This window comes from Orycteropus afer, unplaced genomic scaffold, assembly GCF_000298275.1.
Source record: "Orycteropus afer afer isolate SDZICR_OR568_19922 unplaced genomic scaffold, OryAfe1.0 scaffold00005, whole genome shotgun sequence".
Classification (NCBI taxonomy): domain Eukaryota; kingdom Metazoa; phylum Chordata; class Mammalia; order Tubulidentata; family Orycteropodidae; genus Orycteropus; species Orycteropus afer.
In genome coordinates, this window is record NW_006921592.1 from 28,674,798 (window position 1) to 28,683,428 (window position 8,631).

The window sequence follows — 8,631 nt, forward strand, 5'->3', positions numbered from 1 at the left end:
GCAGTCAAATGCCTTAGGTACTATGCCACCAGACCTCCCCACTTGATACATAAATTAAAATTTTTCCTGTTAGATAAATATCGATATTTCCAGTATTTTTTGGACATTTTCTTTTAGTATTAGATTAACACCCATGTTAGTATATTAAATGTATGCTAAAATACATCTATGTGTATGCCAAGCATAATTTAAAATGATAAATGTTTTGTTTATAAAATTTAGGCTATAACTCTGTATGTAAAGTCTATACAGTTAAAATGTAACTTGATTGAATTCATTGCGATGGCCAATTTATTCAAACATCCTTGCTTCTGCAGTCTTCTGGGACTGGACTGGTTGTTTACCAGGAGGTGCATGCCCTTGTGTGTGTATCATGGCAAACAATTTAATATCATGGCAAAGAGCATTGCTAGCCCTCCTAGCTGGAGCTGCTGGATCTGCAGAGGTGGATGTACGAGACAGTTCTCCCAAAATGGATCAGAGATTTTTTTACCTATTAATGTAATCCGTCCTTGCCCAAAAACCATTCATGTTGGATCCAGTCGCATATTGGGTGAATGCAGCAAGAGTTAGACTGAAGTGACATTAATTATATTCATCATATTGTGCAACCATCACCACTATTCATTTATAAATTTTTCATCACCCCAAACAGAACTTCAGTACCTCTAAGCAAGTACTTCCGTTTTCCTCTCCTTCCTCCCTCTGGTAACCACTAATATACTTTTGTCTCTACCAATAACTTGTTGTTGTTAGATGCCATCGAGTCACTCCCACTCATAGCAACCCTACCTACAACAGAATGAAACACTGCCTTATCCTGTGCCATCCTTACAATTCTTGTTATACTTGAGCCCATCGTTGTAGCCACTGTGTCAATCCATCTTGTTAAGTGTCTTCCCCTTTTTTGCTGACCCTCTGCTTTACCAAGCATTATATCCTTTCCCATAATTAGGATCATACATTTGTTCTTTTGTGTCTGACTTATTTCACTCAGCATGATATTTTTAGAGTTCATCCACATCAGTTAGTATGGTTATTGTAAATCTTTCTGGGAACATAAAGTTGGAGCTATATTTTATTTTGTTTTAAACAAAATTAATTTATTGAATCACACACACAAAAAGTCAGACTGAACAGCCCACTCCCACTTCCTGTTCATTATACAAGACAGTTCTCCCAAAATGGATCAGAGATTTTTTTTTCACCTATTAATATAATCTGTCTTTACCCAGTAACCATTCAGGTTGGATCAGTTGCATATCGGGTGAATGTAGCAAGAGTTAGCCTTAACTCCCACCTCCTGTTTATTATAAGGGAACTATATATTTCCCAAAGACCAGTCGAGATAAGTAGTTTCAATTACATGAGAGAGGACCATAGGAGACAGATGTCAATCAAGGTGCTGAAGTGGTAAGGGTCTCACAGCTCAGACCCTGCCTCAACCTTTCGGGCTGCACGTTCTCAGGCACTGGAACTAGTGTCGATTTCATGTAGTGCCCGGCTGGTTCCCTTCCACTGCCTCACTTTTCCTTATGTCCTGTCTCTTTGGGATCTACGGGTCTGCTTTGAAAAACTGGTGCTCCTGTTTTGTTGATACCGTAAGCATGTGCTTATCTTGCTTATTGAGTAACCCGTCCCTGCCTATATCTATCTACTAGTCTAATACACAGCAGGAGGAAACATATGTATTTAAAACTCTTTTTTTTTCCATACCTCTTCTTTATTTGAAACCTTTCCTGCCATCTCCACACTTGGGCTTGTGCCGCCAACGCAACTCCTCCCCGCCCCCCCGCCACACACACACACACACACACACACACACACACACACACTTTTCCCCCAACACTGGGAACGGCGGTCACGTGGCTTAGATGCCAGAGCCCCCAGCTCCAGCGCCCGCACCAGGGCAGGGAGTTGCTGGGTTCAGAGCCTCAGTCTAGGGCTGGGTCCCACACCAGGCGTCCACGGGCTTCTTCCCAGAAGGATGTTCACCGCGGTTTGTGAAGCCGCCAGCCCTTTAACCTGGCGCGCGGGGTCAAACTGCCCAGACAGGCTCTGCCCGAGTACAGCGCGGCTCAGGGGCTGCCCGGCTGCGAGGACCCTGTGCCGCCGCGGCCTCAAGGCCGAGTCGTGCCCTGTTCGCTCTGAGACCCGCTCGGGTGGCTCAGTCGCCCAGGAGTCGGAGCCGCCTCCCTCTCAGCCCTGGCCAGGGCCAGCAGGGTTCGAGGGGCAGTCCGAACTCGACCTCGTCAGCCCCAGGCAGACACTCCCTGGGGTCGCGCCGGCCGCCTCGCCACGGTCCCTATAGGATTTCCCTCTTCCCACGCCTGCTCCCGCCGCACCTTTGCCCCAGCGAGGGCGCTCACCTGCAGCGGCCGCAGCTAGCGCAGGCGCAAGCAGCACAAGCAGTCTAAAGGGTCACTGTTGTCTGTGTTTGTTGTCCAAAGCTGTCTGCTCAGCCTTTAAAGCTCTGGGTTGCGGCGCGGCTGGCCCCGCCCACCATCTTTCCTCTCCACGATTGACTGCACCAGCCTCTGGGCGAGGCCTCCCAGAATCTGGACTCGAGTCCCGGGCGCCTGACGCTGCTCAGTCCCAACTTGTCCTGGGCGGGCTTGTCAGCTTCAGTGAACTCTGGAGGGGTTGTTTGGGGGCCGCGAGCTGGGAGTTGCTAGAGCGCAGAGGGGTCCGGCGCTTCCCTGGAGGGCTCAGGTGAACTAATTACCAACTGACAAGCCCATAGAGTTATTGAAAGCAATGTTAGTCAAAACATCCGTGTTCTTTTGTTCTAGAGTGTGTTGTATATATTTTTACCACGATAAAACAAAAAACTAAATGGCCGAGAATCAGTATTCATTCTTATTTAATCCAATATAAAGGTGAGTCCTGGTGGAAGAAAGAGCCTGCGAGGAGGCGAGTTATCTCCCAGTTTCAGGGTGGGATACAGCTGGGTTTTAGAAAAATGTGTCCAGAAGAGCCAATCTCCTGCACTTGATCAACTGTCATGGTCTTTGATGAACAGCGGAAATACTACTTTGAAGAGAGGATGGCACGACTTCCCTTTGGTCATGTTATCAGGAGAGGCCAGTCTCTGGAGAAGGACATCATGCTTGGTAAATTAGAGGGTTAGCGAAAAAGAGGAAGACCCTCAAGGAGATGGATGGACACAGTGGCTGCTATGATGGGTTCAAGCGTGGCAACTATTGTGAGGATGGCGCAGGACTGGGCATTGTTTCATACTGTTGTACACGGGGTCCCTATGTGTTGGAAAAGACTCCTCGGCCCTAACAACAAATCCCAGGAGGAAAATGGGACTGGACTGGGTGGGTCAAAATTGAGAGGCTTTTGTGATGCATCTCTTCCTGTCTTCTCTAGTTTAGGGGTTCTCTTTCCTCGCTAGCCTTTCTCAAAACCACCTGAATAAGTTTTGCAGGTAAGAAGAAATGGTTGAGAAAAAAGTTTGAGAATGGTGGAAATTACTTTTACGTCTCCACTCTGCATTATGGACTATTGTCTTTCTCAGTATGTAAAGTTTGCTTCTTTTGAGGTTTATTTTAATGACGTTTTATGTCAGGATTTAAACTATGCAGTTTGAGAAAAAGTTTTAGACAGAGGGAAAAAAATGCATATATATGGCTAAGGATTTAAGGAACCAAATCCAGCCACATTTCTAAGTTGTTTTATTAATATTATTATACAAAACATAATCATTGTAGGTGTCTTTTAGAAAAAAGTAGCTCCCCTTGTTTCTTCCCCTGTAACCTCTTTTCCTATGAATATCCAACTTATTCTTTTACAAAAATGTATGTTGATTAGTAAACCCTTTTTACCAAAGATTAAATTGATAATCCTAGAAGCACAATCACACGAATATTTTACAAAATCAATATATTAAAATTTTCATTTTATGACCTTCAAAGATCTAGAAGCCTTTCTCAAACATGACTAAACCCCTTAGATGGTTACTAAAGTATGTTGTAAATGATTGGAGCTTTTTTCTATATTGTTTTTGAATACCCTATGGCGCTTAATATAATCAATTATTTAAGTGTAGAAATAAAGGAAGACCATCCACATGAAACAAATAGAGGCTCTATATTCAGAGCTTACTATAGCAAGGGAAACAGCCACCATTACTTGCACGTGGCAGAGACCCAAACGTGGTCAGGGGAGAAGGAAAGCTTTGTGGTGGAAAAGGGGGCAGTTTTGGGGTGTGCTCTGATTAGAGGTGCTTGATGTTAGAAGAGGGCTAACTAGAAATGGGCCATTCGATTTGATTTGTTTAGGGTGCAAACCCAGCTTCCTCTGGTTTGCCCAGGTTTTGAAGTAGGGGCAAAATAAGGAAGTTGGCATCCATTGAGCAAGCCATGACATTTTGGAGCTGGTGGTGGTAGAGATTGTGGTTTGGCTTCTTTTGTAGGCCAGAGCTCTATTGTCATAAAGTATATGGTCATTGCCCATTTGTTTACTCAGGTTATCACAAAAAATCTAGATTATTCTAACACATGGATTTTGTAGTTGCCCTTGGGCCATAGCTCCAAAAGATTGCATAGGGTGGAAAAACCTGCTATTGCATTAACATCTGCGCCTTGAGCAAGAGCCTGGTATGAGGCTATGTGCCAGGTGCTGCTCCAGAGAATGGTATCCCTTTTGTTTCTTGTGATGTAATACAAATGGGCTGGAGGAATAAATCGACTATTTTTATATTAAATGTGCTCAAAATCTAAAATGAAACAAAAAGTATCCAAGTGCAGGAGAAATATGAGCATATGAAGGGAGAAGGTAAGCAGAGAGTAGAAGGCATTATTGCTCCAAATTCCAGCAATATCTTTTACATATCAAAACCAAAAACACCAACCCTTTGCCACTGAGTTGATTCCAACTCATAGTGACCCTATAGGGCAGTATAGCATTGCCCCATAGGGTTTCCAAGGCTGTAAATCTTTCCAGAAGCAGACTGCCACGTCTTTTCTTCTATGGAGCGACTGGTGAGTTTGAACAGCTGATCTTGTAGTTAACAGTCAAGCTCTTAACCACTGTGCCACCAGGGCTCCTATGTATATATAATCTGTTAAATAATGTGTTATAGAAAGGTGGTAATGCTAATTGTTTTCTTCCTTTTCTTGTTCTTCTGTCCCCATTTCTTTGCAAAATAACTTTGATGAGTACTAATTATTAACATTTTAGTGAATATTATTCATATTTTAGTGAAGCAACCAAGTCTTACCTCTGCCTTTGAGACTAAAATGCAGTTGACAGAACTATGTGATTCCTATTTAAAGTGCCATATCTATAAAAATATTTTTTGTGTGTGCGCATCTGCATAGATTTCTTTTGTTAACAAGTAAGAGAGGATATAATTCTTTATCTAGTCTTTGGAAATTTTAAACTGTGAGGGAGCTACCAAATTAGTGTGGTGGTATTCAAGACATTAAGGCCACTTGACACCTTTCCCCAAACCAATTTTTTTAAATCCACTGAGCCCAGAATTACTGGCAAAAAATGTTATCCAGCAAACTATCCATTTGCAAAGTGCTTTATTACCATTTATAACTGTATGGGAAACAGCCTGTTTACAATTTGATGTTCATATGAAACCACTTACGAACTAATTTTTGGGTTATTGTACTCCCTTGCTTTTCCATTAACTAGTCAGCCCGTTCATAAAGAAAGTAAATTAATCAATAAAAAAGTGACTAAGCTTTTTACATTATGCTCATTGCCTTCTGCTTAGTGTAGTTTGAGCATTTAGTTGGACACATCTCACATGTGACTTTCCTAGCAGTTTTTCTCAGGTCCAGCCTTTCCATTTTAAACATCTACGAATAACCACACTAAAACTGATTTTACAGCAAATAGGCAAAGATATACTTAAATGATACAATGGGAAGGCATGTTGGGTAACAAGTGAACTGATCTTATGGGACTTGCCCCTACCCCCAAGACTACAATCCACCACCACCTCTCTTGGATCCCAGACTATCTTTTCCTCAAGTCTGAAAAAGTCTTTCAAAAAACACCATGAAGTCTTTGCTAGGCTGCTGCAACAAATTATTACATATTTGGTGGCTTGAAAACAACACAAATGTATCTTTTCACAGTTCTGGAGTCTGAAAGCATTATCATTAGGCCAAAATCAAGGTCCCAGCAGGGCTGTGTTCTCTTCAAAGGCTCTAGGGAATAATCTGTTCATTGCTTCTCCCAGGAAGCTCTGGTGGCATAGTGCCTAAGGCATTTGACTACTAACCAGAAAGCTGGTGGTTCAAACCCATGAGCTTCTGGCAGGTGGTGGCTTCCTTGGCTTGCAGCTTTTGGTTTCTGCTGCTATGGGCACAATACCTTCTCCTTTTCTTCTGTATCAACTTTCTCTCTGCCTCCCTCTTATAAGGACATAAGTGATTACATTTTGGGTCCACTTTGATAATCCAGAATAATCTCTCTGTCTCAAGATCTTTAACTTAATCACATCTGCTAAACTATTACCATATAAGATAACAATTATGGGTTCCAAGTTTAGGACCTGATATCATTTGGGGGCCATTATTGAGCCTACACTTGGTTGTATCCTTTCACCATACTTATACAATCTGTATGCTGAGAAGATAATCCAAGAAGCAGGACTATATGAAGAAGAATGGGGCATCAGGATTGGAGGAAGACTCATTAACAACCTGCAATATGCAGATGACACAACCTTGCTTGCTGAAAGTGAGATGTCTTGAAACACTTACTGATGAAGATCAAAGACTACAATCTTCAGTATGGAATACACCGCGACATAAAGAAAATGAAAATCCTTACAACTGGACCAATAAACAACATCATGATAGAAAAGATTGAGCTTGGCAGGGATTTCATTGTACTTGGATCCACAATCAACACTCATGGAAGCAGCAGTCAAATCAGACATCATATGGCAATGGGCAAATATGCTGCAAAAGACCTTTAAAGTGTTAAGGAGCAAAGATGTCACTTTGAGGACTAACATGTGCCTGACCCAAGGCATGCATGATCTTTTCAGTCAACTCATATGCATGTGAAAGCTGGACAATGAATAAGGAAGACCAAAGAAGAGCTGATCCCTTTCAATTGTGGCATTGGCCAAGAATACTAAAAATACCACGGGCTACCAGAAAAATGAACAAATCAATCCTGGAAGAAGTGCAGCCTGAATATTCCTCTGAAGAAAGAATGGCCAGACTTCGTCTCACTTACTTTGGTCATGTTGTCAGAAGGGACCATGCCTGCACTCATGCACTGCCGTCAAGTCAGATCCGACTCATAGGGACCCCTCCTTGGGTTTCCGAAGTGTTATCCCTATGGAAGTAGATGGCCCAACCTTCCTTCTGAGGAGTGGCTGGTGGGTTTGAACCGCCAGCCTTCTGGTTAGCAGTCAAATGCCTTAGGCACTGCGCCACCAGAGCTCCCTCAGAAGGGACCAGTGCCTAGATAAAGGTATCATGCTTGGTGAAGTGCAAGATCAATGAAAAAGGGGAAGACACTCAATGAAATGGATTGGCATGGTGGCTGCAACAATGGGCTCAAGTATAACAAGGATTGTGAGGATGGCCCACAACTGGGCAGTGCTTCGTTCTATTCTAGTGTCTATTCATTCTATGTGATAGGGTTGCTATGAGTCAGAGCTGACTCAACCGCACCTAACAACAACACCACTTGGCATCAATAAAAATCAGTGCCTTGATGAGGCTGATCAGAACTTTGTGCTTGGCCTAACTTTAGGTTGGCATGACTGGGACAGCTAGGCCCTAAACTCCACAGTAACTATTTTGCTTCATCGCAGGCTCAGACCCTCACTTTAGGTAATTGACTACAGACATTTCCTGCGTAATCTTTTGTATTATTACAGTATTTGACACAGTTTAAGTTTCAAGACCTCCCCCACAGTTTTTAGCACCTCTGTGCTCTTTCCACAGTCACCTCTGCCACCATCTCTGCATATAAAACCTTTGCGCACCACCCCTTCTTTTAGATCTTTCTGCCTTAGGCTTTGACCATTTCTCTATTGCAAAAGTCTCCATTAATAGTCTTTCTTTGTTAATGTCAGGCTTGCTTCCCACTCCACCTTGACACTTCATCTCTTTGTAGTAAATTGTAAACACAGGGAAAACCTTTGTGTAGTTACGAGATTCAGCTTGTACACACAAGATTCAGCTTGCACATATACCTGCCTTGGGGGTTGTTCCAGGGGAAGGACACCTTAATCTTGGTGCTCTTGAAATTAAAGCATTATTATCTGAAAAGATTCCTGTAATGATAGTGGTGATGACTGTGATGATACTGATAGCTAAAAAGCACTTAGGTGCCTGGCACTGGTTCTGAGCATTTTCTACATGTTTCAACATTTAATATTCACAGCAACCACATGATAGTCGTTCTCAAACTGGAGCATGCATCAGAATCACCTGGAAGGTTTATGAAATCTCAGATGGCTGAGCCCCACCCCCGAGTATATGCTTTAGTATGTCCGGGACTGGTTTCCAGAATTAGCTTTTCTAGCAAATTCCCAAGTGATGCTGATACTGCAGGTCTGGGGACCCCATGTTGAGAACCACTGCCCTAGGAGATGGGTGCTATTTTACAAATGAGGATTAATGTCAGCAGTGGAGGAAT